The following is a 25746-nucleotide window of genomic DNA, read 5'->3' as shown; positions in this document are numbered from 1 at the left end:
TAATTAGATTAGCTCCAATCTGAAATGGAGCCGCTTTGGAGCGTGTGAACCAAAGCTAGATAAAGACTCCCACAAACCCCTGCAAACTGGAAATTTATAGGTCTCACCCTGTATTTATTTGCTGTGGCTCAGTTCGGGGTGAAAGGTACAGCTCAGCTGCCACAGCTGGCCTTTTCTTTTTTTTTTCTGGTCCACGTTTCTTTCTGTAGCCCACTCTACTTTGTTTGCCAGCAGATCGTCTGCAACCAGATTGGCTGGGGCTGGAATCGCTCTGCTCCGCTCCCTTAGCAAACACACGAGGTCTGAGAGGTGTCTGGCTGCGTGTAATGAAATGAGCTGACTGGCACTTCAGCGTTCCCCAGTGTAGGAGCGTCTTAGGAGTAAGACACTTAATTATTATTAACGTTCTAATTGGCCTGTGCGAGTGCGGATGTGCGTGCGTGGCTGCGCTGCCTGGCTCGCCGTCGGGGCAGGAGCTGCATCCCGTGCTTCCCGGCCCAACTCGCTCCCCCTGAACCCAGCAGAGCCTCGTGGCTGCTGCAGTCCCAATCTCCTAACCTTCTGCCGCTTCCAGTAGCAAAACCCCAAGCAGCCTAAATGTGAAGGGAGGGGGGGGGGGAAGAAAGTAACTATAATAAAGAAACATTAACAGGAAAAGAACATCTTGGTAAGGTCTACAGATAAGAATGGTAAGAATTGTTCTCGCCGAGTATTGTCTGCAGTACAACATGTCCTGTATGCTTTAGCTGCTGCTCCGTGCCAGCATATAGGGAGGACATTAGCTCTTAATGGGAAACATTAGGTGTTTAAATCAAGAACATTTTTCCACAACGCCAAATTCTGTCAGGTTGCTGAAAGCCTCGGCTGAGGCTCTGCTCCCCGGAGTTACTTCTTTGTTAGAGGCTTGCCACCTAGTGCTGTACTTCGGTACTGCTCTTCCCTTCCTTTTGCCCGGACTTGGTGCTGGAAAAGCTGATTTAATTTTTTTTTTATTTAACAGGAGTGGCAGTTGCTACATGCATGGACTGCTTGGCTTTTAGCTTTTGCAAAGAGCTCTGTTTGCTCTGAGACGAGCAGCAGTACTTGTTGTTCCAGGGGAAGGTGCAGCTTGTGCAGACAAAGTACATGGGAACAGGGGAGTTATTGCAGGGCTGTCCCTTTACCCTGCTTTGGCAGCGAAGAAGCCTGAAAATGGATGGCTACAATTTATAGCAGGGTGCTGCCTTAGTGTGAAACTGCAAATGACGGTCAGTTCTGCAGGGTACAAAGATTTTTTTGATGCTTCCACGATCGTCTGGCAGAGAACAAACACTATTCTTATAAGCTCACACTTTGGAAAAACATAAAAGAAACTGGCAATTTAAAATAGCTTCCTTTGTGCTCAGACCATCTCTCTGAAAGACATAATCTGACCATTCAGCTGTATTTACAGCTCTCCCCTTCTGGTGAGTTATAATAAAAACAGAAGCAAGATCCTTAGCTTCCTGTATCTGCACTTAATTTAGCATTAACACTAAAACCATCCTACTCTTTTATACTGCAGGAACGATTTCTACTGCCTTTATCCTTGTTAAGAACAGCATCTCACACTACGGATTGTTTTTACAGAAATCAGTAAGACTTAACTATTCTTACAGTAAAGCTCATGGTGCCACAATCTGACCTGGGGTTATTTTGCTAATGGAGATCTCTCTGCTTCGGCAGTGCCGGATTTCTCCCTACATATTACAAAAAATACTTGATCTCAGACTCTGAAAGGTGCTGAGCAGCTGCGGTTCCCACCAGGGCTGGTGACTGTAGAATAGGTTCCACATCAGCCCAGGCTCTGCTCATCATGTTTATTTGACAGGCAATAACCTTTTTATTGAACCCAGCACATTACGCTGATGATCCACCCTTCAGCAAATATGATTGTAATAATCACTCGGTATTTATTTAACAGCCAATTGCTGTCTTTTGGGAAAGAGTCGATTTACATAGTTCCAAATTACAATTAATATATTTTGTAATGGTTATTTAATAAAGGCCAATGTAGGGGAGTTGCCTACCGGTGAGAGGTGAGGCTGGGAGACCAGGCATTGGTGTGCAGCCTTGATTCTGCCACTGCCTTGCTTAATGACCTTGGGCAAATCACTTAGCCGCTACATCCTTTTATTTATTCGCTTGTAAAACTGGTATAATAATACCCTGGTGCCACGAAGCTTAATTACTGTTTGTAAAGGATTTTGACCTCTCAAGCAAGGAACTGTGTGAGTTATACTATAGCTAGCCTGCTGACCCCGAGTGAAGGAAACGTCTGCAGCTGTTTATCTAGAGGAATGCCTAGATAGAAATACATTTTAGGCCGGTGAAGTATCTTTCATTGAAGATAAAAGAACACCTTCCTCCTACGCACGCCACCAAATATCTGAGCTTCCTATTGCTCTTAAGTACAAAGTCCAGTTTTCTCTGTATGTATGTATTCAGGAGCCTGGCCAGCTCCCTGGCTATTGATTGCACGGCCAATTGATGAGGCATGGAGGGATTTCTTTCCTACTGCCTAACTTGGGCTTTCCTCCTGTTGCAGTATCAGACTCTGACTCCTTGTCCTCTTTCTTCCCTCCCCCTCTCCCACTCCTCCTTAGAAAATTTAAAGCTCTTCAGAAAGAAGACTAGGTTTGTAATAAGTTACTTTAATTGGATTTTTTTTTTGTATTGGTATGCACAGGTTATCTTTAAATGATTTACTGATGTACTGCCAAGCACTGCTCATTTAACCTCCTTCCTGCTCTCTTTGTATATGGATTCCTCTAATGATACTGGCAAACAATCTTTTAGAGAGTGTGCAACACATTTCTGCAATGAAAATCCCAAACGGAAAGCTAGAAGACACTGCCATTTCGGAGGCGGCGTGCCCTGCTCTCGTCGGTTTTGGCACCCGCTCGCAGACAGCCTTGGTGGGCACCCAGCGCCTGGAGGGTGGGGTGCTTCCCCGCCCCATTCCTGGGAGGGTAGAGGGGAGCCTGCTTTTTTTTTTTTTTTTTCTTTTTCTTTTCTGCTGCTGCTTCTTTTTTCTTTTTTTTCTTTTTTTCTTTTCTTTCTTTTTTTTTCTTTTTTCTTTTTTTTCTTCCCTGTGATCGTTGAGCCACTCCGACGTGAATTTATGTGTGTAATCATCTGTGTTGTAATTGGCAGCCTGGCATATGAGTCACTAACCAAATTAACTGAAGTTTCCTTTGGGGAAAAATGTAATCAGTTACTACACTGAGATACATTGCACCAAATTAACTCTTACTGTTTGCTGGGTTCGGAGCTAGCGGGCTGATGGTTTCCTTCCCCAAAACAAAGGGCAACCGCTGCGGGAGGGACTGACAGCGGAGAGGGGGAAGAAGCCCAAAGGGTGGAGGTATCTGTCTTGACAGCCCTTGGAAAGTCATTGGCAGTATTGTCTGCCTAAAGAGTTAAAAAATCACAAATAAAATCCATCCCAAATCATGAGGTTCATTTTCTTCTAAGTTAGCAAGATGGAAAAATAAATGTTTTGCTTGTTTGGGGGGTTTAAGCCTTTAGAGCTACACTCTACGAGCTTTTGTTTGCAACCCAGATTATCAGACACTTACTTTCAGTGGTAATGAAAGCTGAGATTTTCATGTAATCACATGATTTGAGAAGCTGGGGCTTTAAGAAAAAATCCACGATTGCAGAACTCAGAATTAATTGGTCAGAGTTAGCAATACAGCACTTGATTGTTTTTCTTCTGTACTGAAATCTATTCAGAGCCCAAATCTGAGCAGCGCTGTGGAAATAATTGATCTTTTTTTTTTGTTTTGCTGGCTGAATCGAAAAATTAAGAAAAGTTTTGTTTCAAGTCAAAGGAAATATTTTGAGATGAAATGAAACCTTTGTGTTCAAAGTTTGTTCAGTTAAAAAAGATACTTTAAAATCAAATGTCCTCATCTCTCACTCAAAAGTGTTTTTTTTTTCTACAAGTCTAGCAAATAGTCCCTGTTGATCTTGATCAGCAATTGTCAGAAAATAGATGCCTGAAAATACTGGGTCAGATTGGCCCACTGAGGGGTCCTAGTCTGATGGGTGGCTGGGATGTTGGACGATTCACGCCCTTTAAGTGATAATGCCTGCTTAATTGTCTCGGGGTCCCAAATATACAAATGTGTAGATGTCAGTATCTTATTTTTAATCTCTGAGCCTTTAATATCTGATATCTAACTATCTATTTATTTATTTGGAGTCATAGACCGGTTTGGGTTGGAAGGGACCTTACAGACCACCCAATTCCAACCCCTGCTATGGACAGGACACCTCCAAGTACATCAGGTTGTCCAAGGCCCCATCCAACCTGGCCTTGAGCATCTCCAGGGCTGGGGCACACACAGCTTCTCTGGACAGCCTGTTCCAGTGCCTCCCCACCCTCTGAGTAAAGAATTTCTTCCTTAGATCTAATCTAAACCTACCTCTTTTAGTTTAAAGCCATTATTCCGTGTCCTACCGCTATACTCCCCAACAGAGTCCCTCCCCAGCTTCCCTGTAGGCATGTATTTTCCTTTTTACTGCCTGAAGGCTTTTTCTTGCTGAAATATTGGTAGAAGGTAGGTGTGTTAACCAGATGTGTAGTAATGCAACGAGGAAGGAGGTAAATCGTACCTGAGGGACCAAGACAGCCTTCAGAAGGACTTTGCATCCTGTGACCTGGGAAGTCCGACTGCAGCTGCCTGGACAATTAAGATTTTATAGTGTCTTCTGTGTAGCATTGAACTCAGTCAGTTGGAGAAAAATGGTGCCTAGAGGAAGAGGGCAGAGGAAGGCTGAAGAAGATCACCATGATGGGTAAAATCTGTAATTTAGGCATGAAAAACCCATACCGATCAGAGAATGCACTGAAAGTGCTGGAGGTATAAGCAGAAGAGCAAAACCTTGTGGCCCATTCCTGCTCCCACCGAAGTCAATCTGTTAGTGCAGTGCAGGCTATCAGGATAAACGATGACACCTGCTGAATGGCAGCCTTTTCTTTTAACCTTAACTGCCTCCAAAAAGACTCTCTGAAAAAAATGTGTGCATGGTTTTATATATTTTTTTCTTCTTGGTGCTACTACGTAAGTGTAGCACCAGTGTTTGAGTACCACTGTGATTCTTTGATGTGACTTTTGACTACTTTAGCATTTCATTTTTCTTTTACCCCTTTTTTTCACATATTTATTTTAATAACTAGAACAATCTATTTCTGCAGTTGGAAGAGTGCAAAATTCAATTTATCTCACAGAACACCTGAAATTAATTCACGCAGAAAGGGGGTGGTGGAAGATTTAGGTCCTGACTGCAAGCTTTTGACTGGAGTCATTTGTCATTTTGCTTCACGGATTGGAGCAATGAAGGTTTTATAGTGTGAGCCCTTAGAGTGACAGAGCTGCATGCGATTTCACACCGCTGTGTCAGGATTTCCTTTTCCAGGCCTTCACAAGCAGCCTGTACAAATTCACCTCTGCTTGAGACCGGTGTTGAGGGGACTTGGATTGGACGTGATCCTTCTGTCTTCTTTTATGCTTGGCGTGAAGTTGGCTCTCCTGTGCTGAGGATGTGCACAAGGCATCTGTATCACTTGTGGTGTGGCCGTAAGGTGATACGGACATTGTGCACATAGGATGTTCAGGTGAACCTCCCAGGGGTCTAACTCGGTTCTGTAAGATGGTCGCTGAGATGTTATTGCTGCAGAAATCAGAGTAAGCAGCTACCTGGAGGTGTGTTGGATGTCAGGGCTTGAAGCCAAGCTGGGGATGCATTCAGATTTTCGATCACACGGTTGAATAATCCTTTGAAGGCTTTGGGTTGCTCACTACCTCCTGCTGGTTGGTTCCACGTTCAGCTGGTGGGACCAGTTTGCTGGGGCAAAGCGGTCCTGGGGCAAAGAAGCAACATCAATGGAGCCTGGCCTTATGGTGAGGTGGCAACAGAGGGCTGGGCATGTCTTCGTGGTAGCTGCCATCAGAAATCCTCGTGAGGAGAGGCCTTGGAAGGACTGGCTGCAAGGGCTGATTGCCTACGTCAACCGTAGCAATCCCTGAAATGCCTTGTCAGTGGAAAGGGAAACGCGGAGAGCAGCCAAGGCTCTGATGGAGCGGGTGCTTTGAGGCTGCTGAGGGAGCGGGGAGCTGGGTGTGCAGGTTCCTGATCCTTCCCGTCACTTTCCACAAGTCTCTGCTTGTCAACACCCCATTTCCCAAGGTTATTTATCTTTCTGTCTGTTGTTGAGAGCTCTTGGATCCAAACGAACTGAATTACTTCACACCTGCCATGTAAACCAGTAATACCGCAGTGAGTGAGTGGGCTTCGCTCCTGAGAGCTGTGTTTCAGGTGGGATGCAGATCCGTGCCCTTCTCTGCTCCTCGGGGATGGAGAAAGCAGGGCAGGCTCTGGCCTCCCTCCTGCTGTGCTGTGCAGAGCTCGGGGATGCTCTCAGGGACACTTTTCTTCCCTGTTCCTTCACAAACCTGCTGCTTTTCCCTCCCCACTGAGCAGTGATGGAGGGGGAGGCAGCACAGCAGTCAGGTTTGCCTCACAAAATCACAAGAGTCACAGCATCACAGGACGTTAAGGCTGTCGGGGACCTCTGGAGGTCATCTGGTCCTCAGCAGGGACACCTAGAGCGGGTTGCCCAGGACCACATCCAGCCGGCTTTTGAAGATCTCCAGGAGATCTCCAACATCCCAATCGACCCTCTATCTGCTAACAGTGGCTGGCGCCTGGCCCCAGCACAGCCCTGTAACACCAAGCAGCACCCAAGTCCTCTCATTTCCAGGCAGAGAAAGGGACGCAGGAGGAGCTTGGAAGCAACCAGGCGATGCTCGGGGAACGGTCCCTGACTAACACAGCTCTGTTGTGTCGCAGCTTTCAGCCTGCCCCGCTCCGTCCCCGTGCTTGCTTATCAGGATTTGCGTGGTGTCTCAGATTGTCAAGCGGAGAGGAACGTGCCGTTTGACGTTGTCCAGAGGGGCTGCCCTGTCTCTTCAGCTGGCTGGTGTCGCTACATTAGCAGCGCTATGCCAAAGTTTGGAAGGATCTTTGAAATGTGCATTCTAATCGATGCAAGGCAAACTTTGCACTTGGTGTGGTACAAATAGTGCATAAATATCCTTCTTGCTGTCTGCACTGAGGTGAGTCTCGTCTCCAGAGCTTCCACTGTTTTTATTGCTTTTTTTTTTTTTTTTTCTTCACAATACAGAATTGACTGACTTTATCTTGGCACTTGCTGTGTCTTGCCAAAAAAACAAACTCAAAATAGCTTTCTGGGGTTCGTTTCAGATGCTTTTTCAGTGCCAGTGAAAGAAGAGATGGCTCTTTTAAAGAATGCAATTTATTTTACCCACTTTCATCCTGAGTTTATACATGGGCCATTAGCTGCCAGCTGAGTGGTAAACACATAAATGGTGGTGGCTCTGCCTACATCTTAGATCTACTTTCTCCCCTCCAAAAGCTTTTCCCTTCTCCCTAGCTGTGGTTGTGAGCTAGCAAAACTCACTTAACCCTTTTTCAGCAGCAGAATTAACTTCCTTCCATTAATGTTACGAGTGCTTCAGGCAAAAGAGCTTTATTCTGTTGCACCTCCTCTGGGATGCCTCCTTTACAAAGCTGAATAGGTTGAATGACAAAGCAGTCATTAAAAAACTGTTTGACGATCATTTACCAAGAAAGGGGAGTCTTGTAGCTAAGTCATTTGGGAAGTGGGAAGGCTAAATTCAGCTCCCAACTCTTTAGCAGTCTCTTGGCGTGACCCTGGAATGTGCAATCTCTGGTTTTCCTGACCTTCATCTTTTTTGTAGCAACTTATTCCTCTCGAAAAGGCTATCAGTGAGCTCTGCTGGGTGAATGGCAGTGGAAAATGTAGTCCTTTATCTCCCTGAGCTCTAACCCTTTGTTTATGAACTAGGAGATAACACCACTTCCTTGTGCATCGTCAGCCCTTTATTTGGAGTGGGAGACCTGATCTCAAACGGGAGTGTAAAGTATAATACAAATAGAACATGTAAATGAATGTCAGGCTTTTATGATCCCTTGCCCATGTAATTGTATAGCTAACTGGTATGGGCAAAGTGACCACAATCGCATGCTCCACCTCGTAGGTCATGTTTATGTGCAGGTCTCATTGTATTTCTGCATCGTTGTGAGGTCTTGAGGAAGAGCCAGAGGCCATTTTACTTAGTAATGGAGTAGGTTGCAAGTAGGTATGTTGTTGAAGCATTTATTGTTTTTCAACTTAAGTTATGGTTTTATATAAATAATATATGTAGCTAGTCAATGCTTGGGAAATGCATTCTTTTCCTTGTGAAATATTTATGGACATCAGTGCCTACTTAGTACCCAGTCAATTTTGAGAGTACAGCTCTAGTAAGAAGGCTCGGTTGTCTTTAAAGCCTTGGCCAGAGATTGGCTGGGTGGGACAGGCCTGTTAGCTGGAAGGTGCTGGAAATGTGCCATTTCATCTATCAGTTCTGCCCCCCTCCATCCCCCGGGACTTTAAAAATGGATTTCACGTTGGTGAAACTTTCTGTACCGGCAGCGCAGAGAATGAAATCTTCCTCATCGCTGGGGGACAGGTACCGTACGAGCAGGAACGAGGCCACTTTCTTTGTGCTCCATCCTGCTCGTGCCTACAGACAATCCCTTGGAAAAGGTGTGAAGGGGAAGGCCCCTCTTTGTGCTCTGTTCAGATCTGTCTCGCTCCTGAGCAGGGCACGGACAGAGCTGGAAACAAAGGTAATTTGTACTGCGAGTGGAATCTGTTGGGATTGTCACTTGTATTCAATCAAAATTATCTGAGTAGCTCCTATAAGAAATTACAACCTCCAAAGAGCTGTCACTTCTCATATGCAGTGCAATTTTGCCTGGTGTGATATTCCCATATGTGAATTCTGCATTTTTAAAGTCTTCAGGGTGGAAATGGTGGAAATCCAGTTAGGGGATTACCAGCATAATAATCCAATGGGGCATGCATAGTAAGGGTCACCTGAGACCTGCTCTGACTTTTCTAGCCTGATAAGAGGTGGTCTTGGTCCTCTCTGTAGATGCTATTTCAGTCCTTAGATTCACTCTTGGAAAATCACATCCTTTTTGTCACAGGGCTCTTTCCCAGTTTGATTGGATGGCAAAAGTGTTTTTAATGAAAGGGGGGTGTCCACTTCTTAGAGGTCTGAATTGTTTTCAAGAAATCAGCTTGCCAGTTCCTGCACTTGAAATGGGCACTTGGGGCGGGTAAGCAGAGGTGGGTGAGCACTTGAGAGAATGTGGGTTTTATTTAGGTAACTGGGCAGGAGCAGAGGTAGCTGAAAATCTTCTGTGATGAAGTTCTTGGTTTGAGAAACCCACCCTGAGCTGGAGAATTTGCAGATCTGTTTAAACTGACTCGAGTCATCTTAATGCAAATAACAGTCTTTTTCTGTGTCCCATTCCGAGTCCTACAGGCTGCAGAGAGACGTGCTTCGAAGGCCAAGGAAAAGGTGCCCCTATAAAGCTTACTGCAGTTTCCTGCTCGGGTGGCCTCTGATGGATGATTTTCTTTTCTTTGCTTAATAACCAGCCCTCACGTATCTGTCTGACACTCACACCATTAAAGTCTGAACTGCTCAGCAATCTAAAATGGTGTGTTTTTTGTTTCCTTACCTACACGTCAAAACATAAACATGAGCTTTACTAATAAATATTTCTATTTTATATGTATATTTTTATGCCTTTGTCCCAGTTGTATTTTCAAGGCTAAGGGCTTCAGTATGAGAGTCTTGCTGCATGTTTAACAAACAAATAGTGAAAAATAAGATATGCTGATGTGGAGATTATTATACATAAATCATTGAAAAATGCTCATTTTTAGAGAAGGGAATCGCAAAAGGAGTCATTGACCTGAATAAAAGAAGCTCAGCCGTACTCCAGAGGATTTGCCATTTTTGATACATGTTAGTGCTTGCTAACAATTGTAATTTATTAATCCTGTTCTCTCTTCTTTTCTTCTCTACTTGCACGTTTGCTTTTTATTGTAAACAAGAATTGTATTTATTTTCTAAGAGTGTAGATTGATCTTGTGGTCACTGATAACCACTAAAAGCTACTTGATAGTCAAAACAACCTCTCAAAAGACCCATAACCAAAATAGGTAGAAAAGGCCTCCTCACTAGATCATTCAATTTTAATATTTTGAAGAGAAAAAGCTGTATTTGCATCCTGAAACCGAGCCAAGGATATTCTGGACTGATTTGTGGGTCGTAACTCTCTCATGGTCTGTTTGGAAACAGAAGCTCCCTGCCTAGTGTAAATTGATGTAGCTGTGCAGCTACAAATGAAGTACAGTTTGCTATGCTGATAGATTCCAGGATATAGAGCGGTGATAGCTGGGATTTTTCACGCTCTGTGGAAAACCAAGATACCTGGTTTGTTATTTAAATGGCAGCTGAACTCTTGGAAAGTCTGCTCCTCCTGCGGAGGAGCTGGAACCACAGTTTAGATAGCACGGTGAGATTACCGCATGGTATCTTATTTGTCCTTAGGTCTCTTGTACAGCTGCAGTGTAGAGGCTTTACTGGTGAAAGGGCTGCCAGGGCTCTGCTCCTGTTATCAGCATCCCAAAGCTTCCATCCACACGCCGTATTTGCCAAACATGTTCATGTCCGTGTTCTGACGTACGTTCATGCCTACCTGCACAACAGATGTGACTCCTTTTCCTCATCTCTGTTTTCCAAGAGGATACAAGCGTTCAGTATTTTACACCTCCAGTCACCAGAACTACATTCTGCAAACAAAGATGCAAGAAATTACAAATAGTAGGTAATGTTATTTCAGTAAATATCCACTTCTAATTTGTAATCACCAGGTGTCTGTCAGAAGCTCAAGTTTTCTCTCTCTCCCACTACTTTTTCCAGTTACCTGTGAAATTGCCTGGATTCACTTTGAATTGAGCGGTAGTCTCAGCACTGTGTTTTTACTGTGCTTTATTTTATTTAACAAATGTTGACTTTTTTATATAAGATATGTTTTCATCCTTTGTCAATATACTCAGCATTTGTCTAAGGAGTCCTTTTGTGCATCTTCCCTGTGCTGTGTTGTAAACATCCTGACAGCAGCAATAGAGTACTTAAACGATCATTAGTCCTCCAGTTTCCCCTTCAGCTGCAGCTGTTCTCTTTCTGAAGGTGGGCTGTGATGTGCCTCCTGTCTGTATTCAAGTTTTAAATCTCCCTCAGATACAGTAGGTGCTGTGTGGAGCTGGGCTCTTGTAAAGTCTGAAAATGATTTTTATTTTTTTCTCAATTATTTTGGTAAGATGAGGTGCTTGTTTGCTTAAACACACTTTTTGTTTCTCCTCTCCAATTTATATTTCTCTGAAAAAATACTATTGGGGGAAAAAAGATATGAAGTGAGCCAGCATGCAAAGAGAATTAACCAAGAAATATATAGTATGTTTGAACCATACATTTTGGTAAATCCTTAATGTGGACACAAGAGTATCTGGCTTTCTAGATAAATTTCTGTATTCTTAGCATTTATTGAATCAACAATGAACCCATCTATTATGTAATGCTAGCAGCTGGTCAGCCTTCCCTGTGATGTACAGTTTCCTTTTCTTCTTGTAGTAATGATAGAATAATGCTATTACTCTTCAGCACCTTTCAGCTAATGCTCCTTGAGGTTGTCATCCAGCTACCAGCTACTTCTGTGTAAATACTGATGAGTTCAGCTCCTAATTTAGAAGAAGGATTAGCTCCGAGCAAAGCATTAGTTTATACTGTTGGGTTAGAAAAGAGCTTCTTTTCCAGATGGAAACTGTTGGACTGGTTAAAGAAACAATTGTCAGCGCCACTCCTCCTGTGTGCCCAAGCGCTTTCGGAAAGAGGGTTCCAGTACCTGGCCTTGGCCAAAGGGAGGAACAGACGAGGCCGTATCTCACAGGTCTTTGCTACACCTAGGTACCTCTCTGACCCTCTGAGAAAACCGCTCGTTGCCTCCCTCAATACCAGGAGGTCACAGTGTTTTTTAGCAGATTATCCTTTCCTCCTTTTTCTCCACACTACCTTGCAATATTTAAGACCATAGTGAGGAGCAGTCGCTAGCTGAAGGGAGTGCAAACCAGCTCTCCAGTAGCTGCAGAGCTGTAGCAAAAATATCAGCTGACTTGAGCTATGCAAGGGTCTTGCACAAGCCGTACCAGTTATCTCTGAGACCAGGAACGGGCAAAGCAGGCGTTAAAGACCAGCACTGCACAGAAGGCAAAGCATCAGACCCCTTCGCTTCCAATGTGGGCTCCTGCAGTGACTCTTTAAGTGATGCTTTATTGTAAAGAAGGTATCTTTTTGTTGTTGAAAAAACACATGAACATTTTGAGGGAGTTGCCAAAAACTTTGGCATCTGATTTACAGTCTATTGTGGTCGATAGAAAGTACTTCTCACTCTCTGTGTGTTGGCCACTTTTTAAAGAAATGGCTGCAGTGGAAAACCCGAAGTCAGGCAGATGTTAAACATCTGGTATCAGACCAAGGACTCTCTTCTACAAAATGCTGAGTAAAGCTGGCTAGAAAGTGAAACATCTGTTTCAGGAAAAATGTGGAGGTTTTAGAATTTTTTTCTCATCAAAATAAAAATAGGACCTCATGGTACAGAGAGAGCAAGTGAACAGAGAGAGGTTCAGCTCTGAGTTCTGAGGCCGTTCCTGTAAGATGTGGGAAACCAGGATTCAAGTCTATGATCTACAACATCTCCTTGGCTAGGATCGATCTGTTATGCAAAATTGCTCCTGGTGGATTGGCTTTGACTCATAAAATCCCATTCCTTGGGGCAGAGGAGAGACAGTGTTCCATAACCCAGATGTTAGGGCATTTGCAAGGCCTGTGGGAAGCCTATGTTAAATCCTTGCTCTGCTTTATTTGGAGCCATCTCAATCTTTCCTGTATCAGATGGTATAAATCCACATCATCGGGGAATGTGCTAACCGCTGGGCTGCTGGCTGTGCGAGGATCCTTTCCCAATCAAGTTTTGACCATTCGTCCCAAGTTGGAGTGGAAGATTCTTCCCAGCAAGCATTTTGTTGAAACTGATGTTTTTCCCACAAAGATTTCCAGTTTTGAGAGATCAGCATTTTCTGTCAAAAAAAAAAAAAAAAAAAAAAGTTGTTGGAAAATTCCTGACTAGCACCAGGGCTGAGCACTGTTGAGGTCAATTGACTGCTTACATCCTTCCAATGTTTATGTCTTTTTATTTCAAAAGAGTTAGAGAACTGCTCTTCTGGGCAGGAAATTGCAAAAAAGCCAAGGCTGCATTTAAATAGTGCATTCAACTGTAACTTGCACTGAGTGCAATTTTGAAATAATCTTTATATAGAAGATGTTGTCTCAACTACCTATTGAACATGTTGAACCTCCCACATGCCTAATCTCACTTTGCACAAAACATAAAATTTCTCTCTTAAATACCAGAGCCAACACTGCAAGAAAGAGGCCTTGGAAAAAAAGAAACTTTAGTAGTGTAACCCGTAAGTCCATCCTAACGGGACTTTTGCTGTCAGATGAAGACTAACCCGGAATGTGTATGTTGGGGAGGGAGGAAAAGGAGAGATAAGGGGGTCAGAGAGGGCTAAACAGCTCTTGCATGAGTCTGTCTGTAGCAGAAGGACAAAGAATGCTAAACAAAGATTTTATTGGTGTTAGAAGTGTGATGATTACAGGCAGCATGTACGTGGGGCAACTTTCATACTCGGCAGATTACTGTTCATGTTCCTACCTCTGCTCTTGGTCTCTTGAGGGCTTCTCAGCTAAATAACTTTCCCCTTTTTGCTCCCATTTCTCTAGCTGTAAACTGGTGTCAGTGACGTTTTTGTTGCCTTTGTAAAGCAGATCTGTGGGTGAAAGGGTTGTCTTAGGGTTGTTATTAATTCAGCAAGGGAAAAAAATGTAAAATTGAAGTTTGAAATCACCCTTATCTTCCTACGCTTCTTTTCTTTTAAAGATGGATCTTTTTTTTTTTTAATTTAACTTATTATTTTTTTTTTCTGTTGGAAAGAACTTAGTGATTGCAAACTAGTGAATTTAGAAGTGGCAAACAGTCTTGACCCCCGAGCCAAGTATCAAACCTTCCTGTGGCTTAGTTGTTGGATGCAGTTTATGCGCACTGAAGAGCCGCAGATATTTGTAAAGCAATTTACAGGTGGCAGATGGTGACAATTCTCCAGGCGTCCCATTGCAAAATGTGTTGGGCTGAATGGAAAGCTGGGTCAGAGGCAAGCCACTGGTGCTGACCTCAGAGTCAGCATCCTTGGCCAGCTGGAATTCAGATCCATCAGCAGTCCTGCACCAGAGCTGGTGCTGGTCACAGTTCCTGCTGGCATGAAGGCTGTCTTAAGCTACCTCTCAACTTCATGTAGTTCAAAGCCCCAAGCTGGCCACACGAGGGGTAGCTCATACTTCCATGTGGTGACTGTCCTCAGGAGCTTCTAGTCTGTGTAGATAGGGCAGGCACAAAGAAGCAATGTGCCTTGCTCATGAGTACAACAGAACTAAATCAAGATACTGTGCATCAAGTAGAAACCACACAATATATGTATTTTAAAATGTGCAATGTTGCAGTTTCCTGAACGTGAATTGCCTGCATTTAGGTCACAATAAGAAATCATTTTAATGGCGTTGAGCCCTTACCATCTATTGCTGTGGGCCTCACAAGCAGCAATCAATAACACAGTTAAAGCAGCTGTATTTAGTGACTTTGTTCTGCCATTTGATTCCTGAAAAGATTTTTCATGACCAAGATAGAGAATGGAACAACTGACTATTCAAGAAATAGTGTTATAGAATGAGATCCTGTACTCAAGTCCCACAGCTTATTGTCCACATGGAAATCCAGCTGAGAAACCCAGCGTTGCTTTATCAGCAAAGTTACAAATATTTACTGAGGAACAGAAGTTGAATGGGAAAGATCGTCTAATCCAAGCTATGTATGCTTATAACTGCCCTGAGCATGAAAACAACTGGTTTTTCTCAATTTTTCTTGCTACATGGGTGGTCTCCAGTGTTATCCATAAATAATCTTTTTTTTACTTTGTACAGGATAAAGAGGATAATAACCGTACCAGCTTCACCAACCCATGGAGAGAACAGCTGAAGGGAGCATGTGAAATTGCTATGATGAATAGCAGAAGAGGGGAAGGTTTCTTGCAGTGAGAGAGATCTGAGCAGCACTTCAGACCAGGAGACAAACTGAGAAAAACCTTTTTTGGATGTAGCTAGGTAGGTTGCTTGAATCATATTAGAAGTGGCATGTGGTATCAGAGAAGAGAAAACCAACAGGTTTTCCTTTCTCTGTGCAAGAGAAAACCAAAGAAAAATGAATGCAGTGAAATATATAATGGGAATCTTATCTACCTTAAGAAAGGCAAACTGAAATGCTATCCCAAAGAAAGAGCTTGAACTCAATCAAAGAAAAGAGATTCTAAAAAAAAATAAAAAAATCTGTAGTTTAACGTGGTTACAGCAATGAGAATTTTACCTTGCAAAATCAATTACAATTGCTGAAATTGTTCTTCTCTAGGTACATCATGGTATCTAATATTCCAACCAGTATTATAGTCTGGTATGCTAGGCACTGTCTGGTATGCCAGCGTTGCATGTTGCTACCATTTCCAGATTCAGCCCACTCAAAGACTCACAAAAAGTTAAAAACCAGCAAACAGTTCAAGAGTTCAATCTTCTGACCATCACACAGCAGACCAAGGCTACAAATATATATATGTATAATACAGAGCAGTCTTAGGATTCTAAGTTCCTAGTGGCTCTGAATCTTTTCTCCTTCTAGAGATGGTATGAGGAAAGCTTCATTAGGTTCAAAGGAGCTAGGCTATTGTGAAACTGTCTCAAGTGAGGGGAGAACCTTCATCCTCCTCAGCAACACTGACAGAGAAACTATTATGTATCTTTGTGTTCCAAATGTGTCTTGCCAAGGAGAAGCAAAGCTTGAAACCAGTATGTTTCAAAGATATTAACTCCACTGTGCTCACAGTTAATTGTTGCTTCTTTGTGTTTCAGCTCTATGTACAGTAGTGGGTAGAAATGGGGTAGAAATGGTGGCTGGGTGATTCTTGTGAGCTTGAGAAGCAGTGACCAAGAAGTCTGCACAATCAAGCTGTTCCATCTGTCAAAGGCCCTGATCAAATTCATAGTGTAGGTATATCACACATGCGAACCACATCCATTGCATCCAGGCCTCCCCACTGCCTTTATCTACAAAAGAGTCCAAAGAGCTCAAACGATGATTGACCCGTTTAGGTCTAGATGCCTTTGGTAGGATGACTTGCTAGGCTTTAATCGATGACTCTGACCGGTTAACACACTTATCTTGTGAAGGCCTCAGGCTGGTTTGACTGTATTTGCTACCAGCAGCAGACCAAATGTTAAAGATCAGCAAATCAGATAAATATTAACAGAAGTTCAGTCCAACAGTTCAACAGTAAAACACTGTTGCGTTGAAATGGTTTTTCCTGATCTATAGCTGTCACTGGTGTGAGTTTACAATACTGGCCCCCTTCTCTATTTTCCTAATGACAGCTGTAAACCTCCTATATCAACAGGCTGGCTTAAAACATGACATGCTTGGCTTTGCCCATCTCTCTGTACACTTAGCAAACTCCTCCTTCTTCTCAAAGTGTTTTGGCAGCTCACATGCAATATGGCAGGACTCTGTATCTATTGCTGGCTCAGTGATGAACAGATGTCAGATTCATGTCAGCGAATATGGGAAGTTATTCTTCCACCACAGTGTTGGTGGAGCTTGTGTAGATGAGAACGTGATCAAACCTGGAGTAACTTTTAGGTATGCTGAATGTACCATGTTGCAACCCTCTCTGAGGAGGGCCTAGGTAAATATGTTATGAAAAATGATATTTGTATATCATTTTTAAAAATAGCTATGCATTTCAGAGGACATTTGATTTTTTTTAAGTAGTTCTTGAATTCTCAAGTGCTGAAATCACTTCTGAAAATACCGACTCTTCAATCAGATGTGTTTGAAATTATTATCCTTTGTGTTTTTGCATTATGTTCCTCTTGGAGCACTTAAGTGATTTTTAAAGGCACTGATCACCCATAGCTTGCTTTGAAGTTCTGACAGCTTGAATAGTTGGCACCTCTGGAGAAGTTGAGAAGTTTGATGCCTCAGTTCATTTGCCTGTATTTTAAAACTATGGCCTCTGCTTTTACTGACTTTTGAGACAGGTGAAGTTGATAAAGTGAATGAGTATAAAAATGTTAAGTGCAGCAAAGGATTAAAAAGCAGGGAAGATGATGAGAAGAGAGATTGTGGCCAAGATTAAAAGGCAGGATTTCATTGGGATGTTTTCCTTATGTCAAGACCTCCTTTTTATTGCCTTTTTTTCTTTATATGGAGTTACAGTGAAAAGGCTGCATCCTGACTCTCCCACATCCCTGTATTTTATCATGGTCAATGATGTACATCCTTATAAAAAGTAGGTTAAATATTTCTGTGGTTAAATGTCACCTGGCTTGGTGGAAGCAGAAGGCTCACATATAGGGCTGGTAGGAATGAGTCACTTTATAAGTTACAGTCTCTGCTGCTCCCCCTCGTCTGGGCCTGTTCTCATCCTAAACCTAGCAAGGTCCTGTCACTGAAGTCCCTTAAAACTTGGAATGGAGAATACGTGCTATGGCATATGGGGCTTGTATCTTGCAAACAGCAGTTCTGAGCAGGGACTGTGTTCCCTGGCTGCAGTTGCTTGTTCTCAGAGTCCTCTGAGGCTTGATAGAGTGTTTCATATTTAATTTTGGAGGTCTGAACAATTCTGCTGCTTGGATATCATAAGTTAAACAGGGTCAGACCTGGTTAGTTCTTGGATGGGGTCACCTCCAAGGAAAACACAGGTGCTAGCCTGCGGGAAGTGTGATGGTGATTCAGAGGTTGCTCGGTTCCCTCAGAGTCAAGACTGAAATGCTGAGTGTCTCTGGTGCCAGAGAGCACAGCATTGGCAGAGATGACTTCTTCCAAAGGTCAGGGCAGGATGGAAAACTGGTGTCTATTTTGTTTGCAAGAACATGAGAGAAAATTCCTGCCCTGCAATTGGGCACGTCTGATGTGATTTAAAAGATCAACAGAATTTTCTTCTTTAAAACTGGGAACTGACCCTCTGGAAAGATCACATCGACGGTATTCCAGGAGGCCCTGACACGCTATTCCTTCATGTAAAAGAGCCCAATTCTTCTATAGCCCTGCTGCCAGTGGAGGATCAGTCCTGCTCTCTGTGTGGGAAATGTTCCTCCTCTACATGCTCAAGATACCAGCCCCATTACCAGGATGGGTCCATACAGAATATGCACAGAGCAGTTTTACAGGTGAAACACGTCCAAAAAATTAAAGTGTGCTAGCTGTAACAGCATCTCCATCCGTGCTCCTTCAACAGTAACAGCATGAGCTACAACAATCCTTATCGTATTATGGGCTATGAGTAGCCCAAGACTTCCATGAATGGGCTTACACTTTCTGTTGGAAAAATGTGAAAGCCTCTTTAGGGCAGAGCAAAGAAAAGTTGCTTCTCTGGAGAAAACTTGCATCGGGTCTCCTAATTTCTCTCCTCCTCTATGACCAGGTAGTCGCATCCCCTGTCCACACGATCACTCTATACAGTGCTAAAACTGGGAAAACGCAAGAAGCTTCAAAATAGGTGGGGCATTCTAACTACCTTCCTCACTTCGCTTTTCTAGATACTGTTCTCTGATATGTGCAAGGAGGAGAACAGTTACTGGAAGGCTTTTCAACCCAACCAGAATTAAAAAAACTATTCCATGTATGTGGACAATTGTGTCCAAGTGCCTCTTTGAAGAGGTCAAACTAAGTAGGAGAGACTTTTGTAGGCTTGGTACAGTCTGGGGCTTGTGTCAGGTTTTCACACAGTAGGTTATCTTAGAATGGAGTTCTCATTCTCATTTTATTAAGTTAGAATGTTTGGACTTTAGTTAATTTGGGTCCAAATTCCACTGAGCTTAGAACTTTTCCTAAGTTCCTGAGTTGCACTGAATGAGAATTCTTCTTGTAACATAAATGGTGCTACCTGTTTGGACCCAGCCATGTATCTGGCTCAAAATTTCAGTTCTCAATATAAGAAATGATGCCGTAGTTCATCCTACTCATCCTACTGGACAACGATCTTATACAGACATCAAATTTACTCATGTGAAATAACACCTTTTTGTATGCTTTCTTATTATAAGTGCCTTAAGATGAAATCTATCTTTAGGATAGATTTTGACTCTATGAGGAAAGAACTTTTTCAGAAGAATTATCGTTGTTATTTCTCAATTGCATTGTTAGTCTATTGACCAAGAATTTATTGCATCTTTTCTGGGACAGTGCTGAAAGCGTACTTAGTTATTAAGTGTTGAGGCACTTTTCATCGCTGATTTATTGATGTGTGCAGGCGCAACAGAGTGAAACAGTGCTAAGCATTTTTGAAAGTAAAGTCAAGAGAATGTAAAGCATATGCTTAACATTAAGTGCCTGCTTAACTGTTGTCCCAAAAGAAGGATGGATTTCTCCTCCTTAACCATTTTGCACTAAATCATGTGGGTCAAAATTCAAGATTCATTTCAGTGAAGCAGTCAACTCAGTATAAATTAGCTCTTTGCTGATCAACCACTGATGGCGCTTTCCATTCAGACCTGCTCTTAGATACTCCATCTCATCTGGAGCTTGTTTTGGTTAGTCCTGGAGTCCTTTACGTACATTTTTGCCAATTGCAGCTGGAATTGTCACTTACTTTTTGAGGGGAAAAGGGGGGAGCAAGTACAATTTCTAGATTTTTGTGGGTTTTGGCATCTTCTTGACAGCTTTACTGAGCTTGCACATATTATGCTCTTCCTGGCATTTCCTCCTTTTGAAGTCATTAAAACCAATTTCATATTTATAAATAAGATGTCCTAATGCATCTAATATTTGATGAGGTCTGGCTGCTGCCTGCTTTTCTTTTTAATGTTTACACCAGGTGCCTCTTGCTATCAAGGAACCAAACACTGAATAAATTTAACAGATATTTCTTTTAATTAGCCCCCAAAGAGCTTGCAATGAAAAACACTATCAGAAGCATTTTACTGCTTTAGAGAATATAAGATTTCTTCACAAAACCACTCCACAGAATTACAGAACAGCAATTAAATCATCACTTGGATGCAGAAATAGATTGTTTACATAGGGATCTTGTATGAACTGTGCATTTATTAGTATTAACTTCTAATCGTGCAAACATTTCCACACATGCATCTGAGGCACGCTGTTGAAATCAGTGGGTCAGCTATGCTGCCTAACATTAGGTACATGCATTAAAGTTTGTAGGATTAGGGCTCCATTTGTGTATATTCCCAAGAGCTTTGCCTTCTCTGAGGAGAAGGGAGGAAAACTTATATTCCAGATTGGTGTAATTACTGTAGCACATATGATATTGGCAAACCAGACTCTCTGAATGTCTGCAACATTTCAAAGTACTTTAAGATACAGGCTAAAGGCTGACAGTTTCTTTTTCTGACTTATATGCTGCCCCCTCTGCTTTTGATTCTGCATTCAGAGCTGCCACATGAGTGTGAGAGCTGCAGTAAATATGCATTTATGTAGCACCTTTTTTGAAGTTTTCTAAACACTTTACAGACAGCTCTTTATATTCACAGATCTCAAAGTATTTTAAAAATCTCTGTAAGTATTGTTATCCCTCCTTTACTGAGGGAGAAATGGGTGTGTTTCAAGGGAAGTGACTGAGCCAGGAATCATTGCTTTCAAGTGAGATAAATCAGAATTTTCCTGTGAAAGTTTTCTCAAAAAGATCTCAAGTGCGGGAAAACACAGCTTTTATTTCCACGTTGCAGTTAGTCTTGTGTAATCCTGCCTAAACCAGCTAATAACCCTCATGTGTGACAATAGCCAGCCTATGAAACTCCTATGGACCAGGTACACAGTAATGATCTCTACTTTATGGCTAGGATATTATGAAGAAAATCTAAGAATCCTGACTCCAGAGTTGCTTGTTGTAGTCGGTAGATTATGGGGGGTTAAATTAAGCACTGAATCCATCCCACAGGTACGTTTTACACAGGGCCCTAAGGGAGACTGAAATTACACCCAGGACTCTATTATTTGTGTGTAGTTTATCTGTCTTGCAGTTAAATTGTCCCCAAGATGTACAGATAATGCAGCTGACTACGTGTCCATGCAGCACTGCACTTGAAATAAGCCCCAAACCCAGAGCAATGGGCAACGGAGAGCAAACGCATCCATGTACGTCTGCAGGAACTGCCCTGCTCTGATGTATCCAGAGTTACCGTGCCCTTTTGGATGGTAGCTGATGCACTACATTGCATCAGGCCTGTCTGTGCCACAGTCTCTGGCATGTCCAGTAGGATCCATAACGTCTCACCAAGGAGTCACGATCCCTAGGTAATGGAGAGTTCTGTGTGCAGGGTCATCCCATTGTATTGATCCAATCCCTGAAATGGCTAGATGAGGGAAAAAGTACTCTCTTCTCTCCCCCAGCTGTATAAAAGTTCCTTAATTAGAGAGCACTAGAGAGCTATAGAAACATTCTCTGCCAGCAAAATATTTCCCATAATGTTGTTATGGGAAATGTCTTAAAAGTGGCAGTCAATTCTTCTTTGAAGTCATTAACAACCAAAAATGAATGCAGGAACTGGTGTGAGAGGGCTGGAAATACGAGAAGATTTAAAGTGTATCTCTTACATGTGCTCCAGCAGAGAGAAGGGAAGAGATCCAATTGCTTTTTTACCCTTGGAATTTCTCTGTTGGTTTTAATCGTGTGATGCCCTAATGACAAACTCCACGCACACTCTGGGGTATGTTCTCAACTTAATCCATGGGGATACATGTCTGTAATACTCATTAATGTCAAGAAGTGTTAGGAGGAACATAAATCTTTGCTCACTAAGATGTGAATCTAGACTCTGATGTACACCATACTACATCAGCTGCTGACTGAAGAAAAAGAGGAATTCCAGCACCTAGAAAGTCTATTTTAGAGTTCCTAGACTAAACAATCGATCCAGCCAAAAAAAATCAGGGATGAAATTTCTACTCCACACTTTGGTTCAAAAACACCAGCTGTGATAGAGAAAGATGCATACCCAATGGGCAGTCTCTGGCTCACACAGGAAGTCCATAAAATCCCAATGAATCCCCAGTCAGCTAGACAAACTCTCCAGTTCCACCAGAAACCTTAAAAAGCAGATAAACAATGTGTATCCGAGTAAATCTTCAGTGCCGTATGGCTAGGGAAAATATCTCACTATGCATATACATAAAGAGAAATTCTGATGCCAAGAAATTGGAACTACTCTATAACAGACTTCTGATTTGTGATTTCTTTGGCACTGAGCCTAACAAAAAATCACTGTGATTTCCAACTACAAATATTTTTGGAACCACCAGACTTGCTCCCATGTGTACGTTAAATGAAATGAATGTTCAAAACCCATAATAAAACCCCAGAGGGAAGACTCTGATCAGAATATTAACATTAATCTTAGGAAGTCAGTAGGAACCATTCAAGCTATAATAATAAATTGCAATACAGAAGGAATAGAAGGGCTTTTTCCTATCTGTCCGGTAAGCAGGTGTTACTGTGAACGCTCTAATCTGTACAGCACAGAAGTGAAGTGGTTGCCCTTAAATTTTCCAGTTGTGTAAAATAAATAAATGACATTACCATAATATGAGCAACAATCCCTCTTATACTAGCTTAAGTGTAGTTTGGGGAATACTGCAGATCCTGAGATAACATAATGCAGCTATCCAAGACAAGGCTGGAAAGTTTTCAAAAGCAATCCTTCTATCAGCAGCTTCAGAGTCAAAAGCAGGACTCCGAGCTCACTCCAGATTTATGGTAAGAGCCATTGCCAGTCCATGTTCGTGTGGCTGGCTCCCTGGTCATCCAGCCTGGGTAGCCAGGATGTCAGGACACGACACAATCGCGTTGCTCTCGTACTAGAGCAAGTGGCTGAACCGCGCTGTTCTGACTTGCCACCTACGCTGAACTTCGCCTTTGACTGTATTTGGATCCAGACTGCGGTGCCTACATTTAGGTATCTAAAATGATAGCGAAGTAGCTTATTAACAGTGACTCGATTTTCAAAACTATTGATCATTTTCAAAAGCAACTTCCTTTGACTAGTAGAAGTCAGTCAGGATGGTTCAGCATTGCTGTCCAGATGATATATGTGCTCAGATATGTGCTCAGTCTTTCTGGCACTTAAATAAAACTGTGTTTCTCTGTGTACAATATTTGTTTGTAAAGTTTAGTAAGAAGAATGATCAGGAAGTGAATCAAGTCACACCAAACCTGCCCTTGTACTGTGACTGGATTTTTTTAAGTTTGGAGTTTTGAAATTTAAGTGTTCACGTGAAAAGTTTCTCATTTACTGGATAGACTCTACCAGGACCAGCACACCATTTTACTGGAAATGTCACAGTATTTTCACAGACAGGTGGGAATCAAGGTGTAGGGGGACTCTTAATTAGATAAAAGGCTGCTTTGTGGTTGAGGCAAAGACTCCTAATGGTGGGCACACTTCTCTTGTCCTGGAGAGGTCATTTTTCACACCTGCCTGTTCTGTAGTGCTCACTGTATTTCTGATGCAGCTCAGATTCCAGGAAGTGTGGGAACTCCCACAGCACAGCCTCCTCTGCAAATAGCTCTCGCTCAGCAGCTACAGTAAGCTGTTGGTGCCTAATCCATGTTGAACTGTACCACTGAATCCTTTGGGATTCACCCAGCCTTCATGAGGAAATAGGCATGTCTCAAATCCTGAAACCCAAAACACCAAGACACCTCAAACTAAGATTTTGGATGACTCGTACAATGCAATTTACAAAGAATTGTCTGAACATGTAGAGGTTTTACGGTGTTTAGTATGTTCCTATGATGACTTTCCTGCATGCAGCCTCACAGAATAACAGAATTGTCCTCCCAGGTATGAGCAGGACTCTATTAATACTCTACCAGTTGCCTGTAAAAGCAGTGAACGACAGACACTTCAGATGACTCTTGAAAAACAAATCCATATCTATAATGAAATTGGACCCCAAGGATGGAAACATAAAATATGATGTGGCTGTGCGAGATTATTTTGGGGCCATGTGGTTTCTTACTCTGCTCCTCACCCCTTTTTGCGAGGCAAACACATCCCAGTACCCTGCATTTGTTAGAGATTAATACGGGCGTGCTTTGTGAGAACACTTTGTTGGGCTGTTAGGAATTCTGTTCTCTCACAACAGACAACTGCTCTGGTTATGTTTCCTGACCTGCCTTTGTGGAAAACACTTATGCAGGGAGAAGCTCTTGTGCACCGATTCTTGTCTACATCCTACAAATAAGTTGCTGTCTTTTCTCTTCACCGCCCTGCTTTTATCTCTTGTCTATCCCATTTGACACATCTCTCCTGCTGGCTGCTGGTGGGGCCAGCCCATGACTTGTTCCAAGCAAACACGTGCACTTTCCACCATTGTGTGGTCTGATGGTATGAACTTACCTGTGGGTGTTTACTTTGGTGGCACGACCTGGTATTTTGTAGCGCTGTATCTTTTTTCTCCTTCCTTGATATTTTTTCCCCTCAGCCACGATAACTCTTCGTCAGAAGCTGCTGCATTTCTGCTTTGATCATATAGAACGTACCATATAGCCTCGGGTAACACAGTGCTGCTTAGCACAGATGAAATAGCTACAAACCCTCTTAGAAGTAGGGTTTAAAAAGGGATACCAGTGAAATCAGATCCCTCTAGCTGGACAGCAGTCTGATAGGAGAACAAGGGCTGTTGTGGTATTTGGCAGCCAGACAGTCTTTATTGTTATTAGATGAAACAAAGCTTGTGATCTTTAGTCCTTGACCTTAACTGCAGCAGCACACTCTTAATCAGACCTTAATTTAACACCTAACATGGTCACAGAAAGGATCAGACATGGGCTGCTGGTTTAATTACATGTAGCTGATATCATCCAAACCAATTTAACCTCATTGCTGTGTGTTGGGCACTGGATGGGAATCGCCCTTTAGATATAGAACAGAACACTTTCCAACACACACACACACAAAAGAGCAATGTACAGTTCAAGGTTTGTGCATTCACTTAAAAAAAATAAAAAAATTCTACTTTTGGATACTTTGCAGGTGGTGTTACAACCTTTTCAAGAGAAAGAGGAATCAGCACGATTTGCCAAACCTCTTTGCCCTTTATGCTTTCACTCTGGCATTTTAAGTATTTCTAATCATAGAATCATAGAATGGTTTGAGTTGATCACCCAACTCCAGCCCCTGCCATGGGCAGGACACCTCCCACCAGCCCAGGCTGCCCCCAGCCCCTCCAGCCTGGCCTTGGGCACTGCCAGGGCTGGGGCAGCCACAGCTCCTCTGGGCAGCCTGTGCCAGTGCCTCACCACCCTCTGAGTGAAGATTTTATTCCTAATATCTAATCAAAATCTACCATCTTTTAGTTTAAAATCATTCCCCCTTGCCCTATCGCTGCACTCCCTGACAAAGAGTCCCTCTCCTGCTTTGTTGTAGGCCCCCTTTAAGCACTGGTGGGCTGCTGTGAGGTCTCCCTGGAGCCTTCTCTTCTCCAGGCTGAACACCCCCAACTTCCCTAGCCTGTCCCCATAGAATAGGTGCTCCAGCCTCTGAGCATCCTCATGGCCTCCTCTGGACTGGTTCTCACAGCTCCCTGTCCTTGTGC

The 25746-nt window shown here is 42.8% G+C and overlaps 1 protein-coding gene across 2 annotated transcripts in view; it reads left to right on the top strand.

Moving 5' to 3' along the window:
* The window catches only part of MYL10 (myosin light chain 10), a 94911-nt gene that overhangs the window by 28988 nt on the left and 40177 nt on the right, over positions 1-25746 (top strand). The window contains exon 2 of one of the 2 annotated variants that reach the window (XM_084492964.1): positions 15069-15248. The gene's annotated coding sequence lies outside the window, so the exon portion shown is untranslated. Of the gene's footprint in view, positions 1-15068; positions 15249-25746 lie in introns of those variants that run through there. The other variant, XM_084492965.1, reaches the window with a different exon arrangement.

This window comes from Aythya ferina, assembly GCF_964211825.1.
Source record: "Aythya ferina genome assembly, chromosome: 19".
Lineage (NCBI taxonomy): Eukaryota > Metazoa > Chordata > Aves > Anseriformes > Anatidae > Aythya > Aythya ferina.
Note: the sequence above shows the minus strand (reverse complement) of the source record. Positions and strands in the feature narration are given on the sequence as shown.